The sequence below is a fragment of the Panthera tigris genome, chromosome B2 (genome assembly GCF_018350195.1).
Source record: "Panthera tigris isolate Pti1 chromosome B2, P.tigris_Pti1_mat1.1, whole genome shotgun sequence".
Lineage (NCBI taxonomy): Eukaryota > Metazoa > Chordata > Mammalia > Carnivora > Felidae > Panthera > Panthera tigris.
Genome location: NC_056664.1, coordinates 148,885,961 through 148,894,127, shown reverse-complemented (window position 1 = coordinate 148,894,127; position 8,167 = coordinate 148,885,961).

Genomic DNA, 8,167 nt, shown 5'->3' with positions numbered 1-8,167 from the left:
AACCCAGGTCTGGAACTTGATGGACGCAGACACCGTACGATCGGCTCCAGCCTTCACTTCCGGCCTCTTCCTCCCCACCCCCGAGTTATGAAACCAAAGGCGGGCAAGTGCCACCAGCCCAAAGAGCGCGAACAGAGTGTGTGCGGGCGGGGGCGTCCGGGGCGGGGCTGCTCTACGGGGGGCCCCTCGACCGGGCCGGGCAGGGCTCAGCCTCCAAGCTGATCGGCAGAGACAGGACCCCCCCTCCCCCCCACTGCCCCGAACAAGCGTGTGCGTCCTCCCGCTGCCTGAAAGTGGGGCGTGTGGTTACATAAATGATTGGAGGCTGATGAAGGGAGTGAGGTTGGTGCCTGGCCCAGCCCGGCCTCCCGGACGCAGCCGTCTCGAAGGAAAACATCCCGGGGAGTGGAATGTGGCTCCAAAAGCGCGTGTGTGTGTACGTGTGCTTTATTTTTTATTAAGAACGTAGAAGACAAGTAGTTTTTCCTAAAAGCAAACGCTAGAGACGTGGGCTTTGAAGCGGCCTGCCATCATTTCCACTGCTCAGGGCCCTTCGCGGGCCCCTCGGCCCTGAGCGGAGGCTTCATCCACTCAGCCTCAAAAGGCCACCATGCGGGGGCAAAAAGGACACAGTTAATGCGGTGGGCGACCGGCGTTCCAAGTAGCACCTTCCTTCCCACTCCCTTGGAAAAACACTGTCTCCAGAGGATCAATTCTCACTAACGGTGAGCACACAGCCTTTGAAATAACCCCAGGTCAGGTTTTCCGAGGGAGGGCAGTCTGCTCCCTGCGGGGGCGTTTGGAAAACATCCGAGGGGCACGGTTAGTAGCTACAGTAATGGGGGGTGCTAGAGAAACGCGACGGCAGCCCCCGGGGGCACTCGACATCCTACCATCCAAGGGTTTCTGCAACACGAAGCCTTGTCCTTCCAAGAACGCCCATTGAGCTCCCAATGAAAAACACTGGTTTTTCATTAAAAAAGGAGAGAGACGATGCGAAAAACAACAACAAAATGTGGTCTTCTCTCCTCATTGCAAGAGGAGTCTGTCGTTAGGCAAGGCCGCCAAGCTGCCCTGGCGCCTCTTGGGGTTTCAACTCCCCATTATCCGCCCCTGGAGTTTCGCTTCCCCATTATCCGCCCTGGGGCAGCTTCCCGGCCTTCCGAAAGGCTCCACCGTCCCGCCGCTGCCCACGCAAGAGCCACCTCTGAGACGAAGCCGCAGATGGTCCCCAGCCAGGAGCACTTATGATGCCTTAACTACACAGTTTGGCCTGCACTGACCCTGGGAAATCCAGCAAAGCCCATTTCCAGCCCCAAGCTGCTCCCTCCGAGGCTGCAGCTTTGGTCCGAGAGTGGGCCAGGGATGGGGGATGAGGGACAGCGGGGGCCGGTAGTGGAAGCCCGCCTCACTGAGAAAGGGACGGATGCTGGACAACCTGCGTGGCAGGTGCTCAGAGGACAAAGAGGACGAGGGAAGAGAAGGGAGGGAGGCACAAATGCTCCTCTGTTGGGACTTGGGACAGGAAGGCACGTGGCTCTGCAGGGGTGAGGGTCTCCTGCAGCTCAGGAAGAGAGTCCCTTAGTCTTCCCTGCCTGGGTCTGTCCAGCCACGACCAGGGGACAGTATTCTGAAGAACAACGAGTGCTCACTCTGTGGGGATATCTGTACAGAGCCTGCAGCTTGGATTTTCTGAGGCCTGACTTCAAATATTCTGTGCTACGGTTTCCCTAAATCTACCCGGAGCAGACGTTGTGATTTTGTTTGTCCAGGAACCATTAATTGTATCTATGCTGAAGAGCAGTCCACCTTCAAGCTTTCCCAAGGTCAGTGCAGACGCCTGGCCGCGCGCTGTCCCTGAGCTCCAGAGGGAGCGCGCCCGAAGACATCTTGACTGGAGACTTCTGAGTCCAGAAGCATCAAAGTGAACATGTGTGCCGTTCTAAGCTGCAAAATCTGTGGTGATTTGTTAAAGAAGCAAAAGAGACCAGCGCGGGGTGCCGACTGGTAGGTGAAACCCACAGCTAACATCGGGCTCGATGGAGAGAAAGGACTATTTCCCGGAAGGTTGGGAAGGCCTGGCCACCCAAGGCAGTAGTGGAAGTTCACGCTGGAGCCATAAGGCAAGAAAAAAGGCGTTTGGATGGAAAAGGAAGAGAGGAAAGAGTCTCTATTGACGGACCACGAGATCGTCTATGGAGGAAATCCCACGGAACCTACCGGTAAGCCCCGAGAGCTTACAGTGAGCTCAGAGAGGACTCAGAACGCAAGACGAACACACGCGGACCGACCACATTCACATAGGCGGACAGCAACCATCCGGGAGCGGAAATGAAAAATAATGCCGTTTACAGCTGCTCCGAAGGAAGCGTGTATTTAGTATCGATGGAGCACGAGCAATATCGTCATGCTGCGCGTTACCAAATGCCGATGGGAGACAAGGCAAAGGCAACGTGAAGAGTTCGCCGCGTTCCTGCACCGAGGAGTCAACATAATAAAGACGTCTGTTCCCCACTGGACCCACAGATCGATCCGAGCAAGGTTTTCTTTTCTTTTATTTATTTTTTTATTTTTTTATTTTTTTAATGTTTATTTTTTTTTTTTGAGGGAGAGAGACAGAGTATGAGCGGGGCAGGGGCAGAGAGAGAGGGAGACACAGAATCGGAAGCGGGCTCCAGGCTCCGAGCCGTCAGCACAGAGCCCGACGCGGGACTTGAACTCACCGACCGCGAGATCATGACCTGAGCCGAAGTCGGACGCCGAACCGACTGAGCCACCCAGGCGCCCCAGCTAAAACAATTTTTAAAAAGAGAACCAAAATGGGAGGGATCTGCCAGATGTGAATGCTGATTGTGTAGCCGTAGTAATCAAAAACAGGGTGGTGTTGGGGGAGGACCGGGTCCATGGCAGGGAACTCAGAACCCAGAAACGGTCCCACGCATATATGACCACCTGAATTTTGGCAAAGTTGCAAAAGCGATTCAGTGGGGGAATTGACAGACTTTTGAACAAAGGGTTCTGGAGCGACAGGACATCTCTAAGGAAAATATGGACCCTGACTGTGATGCTTCTTGCAAGACAAGTATGAAAGCATCATGGATTTAAATGCCAAGTGTAGAACCATAATATTTTTAGAATAAAATATCAGAGAGAACCTATACATCCTCAGGGTTTTAGAATAGAAACCAAGCGCATAATTTCTAAAAGACAAAGTGATAAACTGGACCTCATTAAAATTAAAAACTTTTATTATGCAAAAGACAGTGATTGAGGAGGATGGGAAGAGAATATTGAATAGAATTAAATATTGGGGCGCCTGGAGGGCTCAGTCAGTTAAGTGTCCGACTCCTGGTTTTGGTGCAGTTCGTGATCTCACAGTTTGTGGGTTCGAGCCCCTCATCCAGCTCTGTGCTGACAGCACGGAGCCTGCTTGGGATTTTCTCCCTCCCTCAAAATAAATAAATAAACTTTAAAAAAAGAATTAGATGTTTGCAAACCACATATCCAGCAGATGCTTTTTATCTATAAAATATAAAGAGCTCAAAACTGAACAGCAAAAAAGCAAGACATCCAGTTAGAAAACGGGTAAATGACGTAGGCAGGCATGTCACGGAACAGGATACACAGATGGCAAATAAATGCGTGAAAAGAAATTCAACGCCATTGGCCACTAGGGAAGTGGAAGCTGTGCTGGGAAGCACAGGGAAGCTGTGCTGACAGCTCAGAGCCTGGAGCCTGCTTCAGATTCTGTCTCTCTCTCTCTCTCTCTCTCTCTGCCCCTCCCCTGTTCTCACTCTTTCTGTCTCTCTCTCAAAAATAAACATTACAACAAAAACAAAACTAAACACGCATTTATCATATGACCCAGTAATTGCACTCTTGGAGGTTCATCTCAGAAATGAAATCTATGTTCACGCAAAGCTTCATGGAAGCTGTGTTCAGAATAATCCCAAACAGCAAGCAATCCAAATGTCTTCCGACAGATGCACGGCTGGACAGAGGGGCACATTCACCGTGTGGGACCCCAGGTAGCAACAACAGGAACAAACTATGGATGCATACAACTTGGACGGAGCTCAAGAAAATCCTGCCGCCTGGAAAATCCCAATCTCGAAAGGCCCACTGTCTTATCATTCCACTTACAGAACATTCCTGCTGTAACAAGATCCCAGAGACAGAGACCAGATCAGAGGTTGCCAGGAGTGAGGAATGGCCGGGGGGGGGGGGGGGGGGGTGGTGTGGCCACAAAGGACGGGCGTGAAGGGGCCGCGTGGGGGTAGAGCAGTTCTGGCTCTTGGCTGTGGCGGCAGGTGAGAATCTATACCTGTGATAAAATTGCACGGGCCTGGACACGAGGCCCGCCTTCTCCGCGTGTGGTGACACGGGGCCTGGGGCCACGCAAGAACAGAGAATATTGGGGGGACACGGATGGCAGGGAGCCACGCGCACGGACCCGCGGACGTAAAACTGGCGAAATCGGAATGAACCGCGGCTTGCAACGGTGAGTTTCCCGGGGGTGAAGCGGCACCCCAGTTACGCCACGTGTTCCCATCGGAGGACACGGCGAAGAGCTCCCTCTGCGTGGTTTGTGGCTCCCTGCGAGTTTGTAATTATTTCAGAAATTGGAAAGAAATACCACCCGGGGCAAGAAGAGGTTACGTGAAGAGCACATTGTTGAGACACTGACCCTGGGGTGTGGGTCACCCGAACAGACCTCCTTCGGGTCCCCTCCCACCCTGAGTCTCCAGGATTCTAGGGCTCATTGGAGACGGAACGTTTGGGGAAGGTCTGTCCCCACGCAGGGATGCCAGGCCCCGCCGACCAGGCTGGAATGTTCTTATCGCCCTCCTGTCTGGTTGGGGGCGGGGGGTGCCCGGAGAGGGCGCGGGCCCTCCCTGAAGTAACCCCGATGCCCTCAGGGAGGCCGACGCCCTCGGTCCCCAGCCAGGATGTCTGCTCACCTCCCTGTGTGTGTGCACTGGGCCAGCGGGGCCTGATTTGCCGGCTGAGGTCAAAGACCCCAGGGCCAGAGCTCTCGACGTAGCCGGCACGGTGTCCCGACAGCAGGACCAAATGGCCCTGCTCGGGCTCTCGGCCCAGCTGTAAATCTCAGAAGCGCCACTGACATGCATTGGAAAGAATTCTTTAAAGCTTTTGAGCTCCTAAAAAATTCGCCCGATGAAAACCTTGGCTTTTTCATTTCAATTTCCAACTTAGACGCGTTGGTAGCAGACTTCGTGGCCCAGTTATCGACGTCCACACTGTTGTTCACTGCAGACGTAAAAAGCCGTAACGCCGTCCCTGACATGTTGTGAGGGCCGGGCCCTGCAGCAGAAAACCCGCGGTCCCTACCAAGGATACGTCTTAGAGTCTCCATCGAGGTGGGAGCCAAGACGTACAGGGCTCCTCGCACGGTCCCAGCCGCGTAGCCGCTTGTGTGAAGACACGATCTTCCTCGACAGGCGGCCACGGCACCGACGGGCTGATTCCTCAAAAGGTGCCGCGCGTGACCGCGTGCTGAGTGCGGGGGGGGCCTGGGCTGCAGCTCCCTCCCCAAGACAGACATCCGATGAGCGTGTTCCCAGCTTTTTCCTCGTGACAAAGGGAGGGACACTCGGCTCTCCCTGACTCAGAGCCGTACCTGCCAGGAGGGGCCTGGGATAAACCGAGACAGCTCGGGGATCAGAGGGCACGAGGGTTCCGGACGTGGCCTCTGGTTTCACTGACCAGCTGGGGTCCCACGTACACGCATGCATGCATTCCACACGCCCCACACGTGGACTGCACGTGCCCATCCCCCACACACACACCGCCCCCCACACCACCCCCGACACATGCACTCACACTCCACACCACATTCCACACATGCACGCACACACACGCACACACACACACATACATGCACAGATAGGCACCTATATGCACACGCATGCACATGTACACGCACGTACACGCACGCACGCACAAGGCAGGAACAGAAGAATAAGACTGAAGGTCTCGCCAGCTGAGTTTTGGGAGCTCATGTGAAATCAGTTGCTGTGTCCAGTTGAAGACAGGGCTTTGGTGCCCCTGGAAGATATGACTTTTGAGGCCCCGTGGAGTTTTGAGGAACCCCAGGAGACGTAAGATCCTTCAAAGAAGCTTCCAGCAGAAGAAAAGCCGGGGCTGGAGGCCACAGGGCGGCAGGTGCGGGGGTGGCAGGGGGGAGGCGAGGAGGCCGTGTCCAGGGCAAGAGGAGGGCGAGGGCAGAGTACCCATGGCCAGGGAGGGCTCGTCAAGGAAGGAGGCAGGACGGCCTCGAGCAAACGGCAGCAGACGGGGGCCGGGGCCGGGGGAGGGCGAGCGAGCTGTCCGACAAAAAGGAACGGTCAGTTCTTCCCGGGGAATACTCGTCATCCAGGCCGGGTTCGTGAATACGGTTGAGGATATGTTCCGGCATATTCAGCTTTAGTGACTAAACTGGGCAAGTTTTCTTAACCCATACACTCTCACCATCGGAAAAAACACGAATTTTTTTAGAATTAGTACTAAATTCTAAATAAATACTATAAATCGTAAACACCAAATTAATAGCATTTCGTCCAAAAATGAGTATGAAGAGCCTACTGTGCTCCAGGCCCTGTGGTCGCGGAAGCTGTGCGGAACGGGGGAGACGGCCGTAACCTGGGACCTGCCCTGCCCCTGCTCGTGAAGCAGCCGCCTTCAGGGAAGCGGGCCAGCCGAGGGAGAGCGGGCCTTCGCTGGGGCCGGCGCAGCTCTGCGCAGGGCGGGAGGCACACACCGGACGGAGCGGGTCGTATTCGCACCACACCTGGAAGAGGAGAGTGCACGACGTCCTCGCCTGTCCCGCAGAAGCTCCACAAACCAGCAGCCTAACACAGTCCACCTGTATCCCCTCCCGGTTCTGGACGCCAGAAGCTCAAAACCGCGTCAAGGCCACCCTAATGACCTCGTCTCGGCTTGATCGCATCTGCAAAGACCCTGTTTTCAAATAAAGTCACATTCACAGATCCTGAGGGTTAGGGCTGGGGCTTATCTTTCTGGGGGAAACAATGCAACCAGAGTTTGCTCTGATGAATAGAAGGAAAGGCATGGTCATGGTAATAGCTAAATGGATGCCACGTAGTGTCCCACAGTTCCCAGTAAAGAGATGGCCAGTCATGTTCCCGAGTTCGAGCCCCAGCTGTGCTGGCAGCTCGGAGCCTGGAGCCTGCTTCCCATTCTGTGTCTCCCTCTCTCTCCACCCTTCCCCGGCTCACGCTTTGTCTCTATGTCTCAAAACTACATAAACATTAAAAAGAAATCGGAGTTAAGAAAAAAAGATGGCCAGTCTCTCAAATGTATCTTTGAGTTGAATGGGGGAAAGGGATGCATACGTTGATCCCTAAATTCCACAACGGTGAAAGAATTAAACTTCCAGATAACCGGGGGAAGAGCATTGCAGACGGAGGGAACAGCAGTGCCAGGCTCAAAGCTGCACCCCCCTCAGCGTTTTCAAAGACAGCCCTGGGGCTGGAGCTGAGGGTGGGGGGTCGGGGTACTAAGATGTGGGACGGGGGAGTCCCTACAGGATGTTGTAGCAGTCAGACTTGCTGGACGTCACAGACAGAACGTGTTTTTGCAGAGACTGATGTTAACTCTGAGGGTCGGCACCCTGGGGAGCACGGGTGCAAGTGCCCCAACCCCCCCCACCCCCGCCAGGCACCTCCTGCTGAGTGTCCTGCTGGCCCTGCTTATTTCTGATCACAATTCACATCTGGAAATGACTCACTCTTTTTTTTAAAAAGACTTTTTTAACAGTTATTTATTATTGAGAGACACAGAGCACGAGCAGGGGAGGGGCAGAGAGAGAGGGAGACGCAGAATCCAGAGCAGGCTCCAGGCTCCGAGCTGTCAGCACAGAGCCCGACACGGGGCTCGAACCACGAACTGTGAGATCATGACCTGAGCCGAAGTCAGTCGCCTAAGCAACTGAGCCACCCAGGTGCCCCAAGGGAACACCCCTTATTAAAACAATATGGGAAATCTGATATTGGAGTTTTGAGTTGCATGTGAAACTTCACCAAAGAGTTTGTTTGCACCAATAGTTTAAAAGAAGAAAAGAACAGGCATAATAGTAGCCAAGGAGACACCATGCAATGTCCTCTATTCCCAGCACAGAAATGCC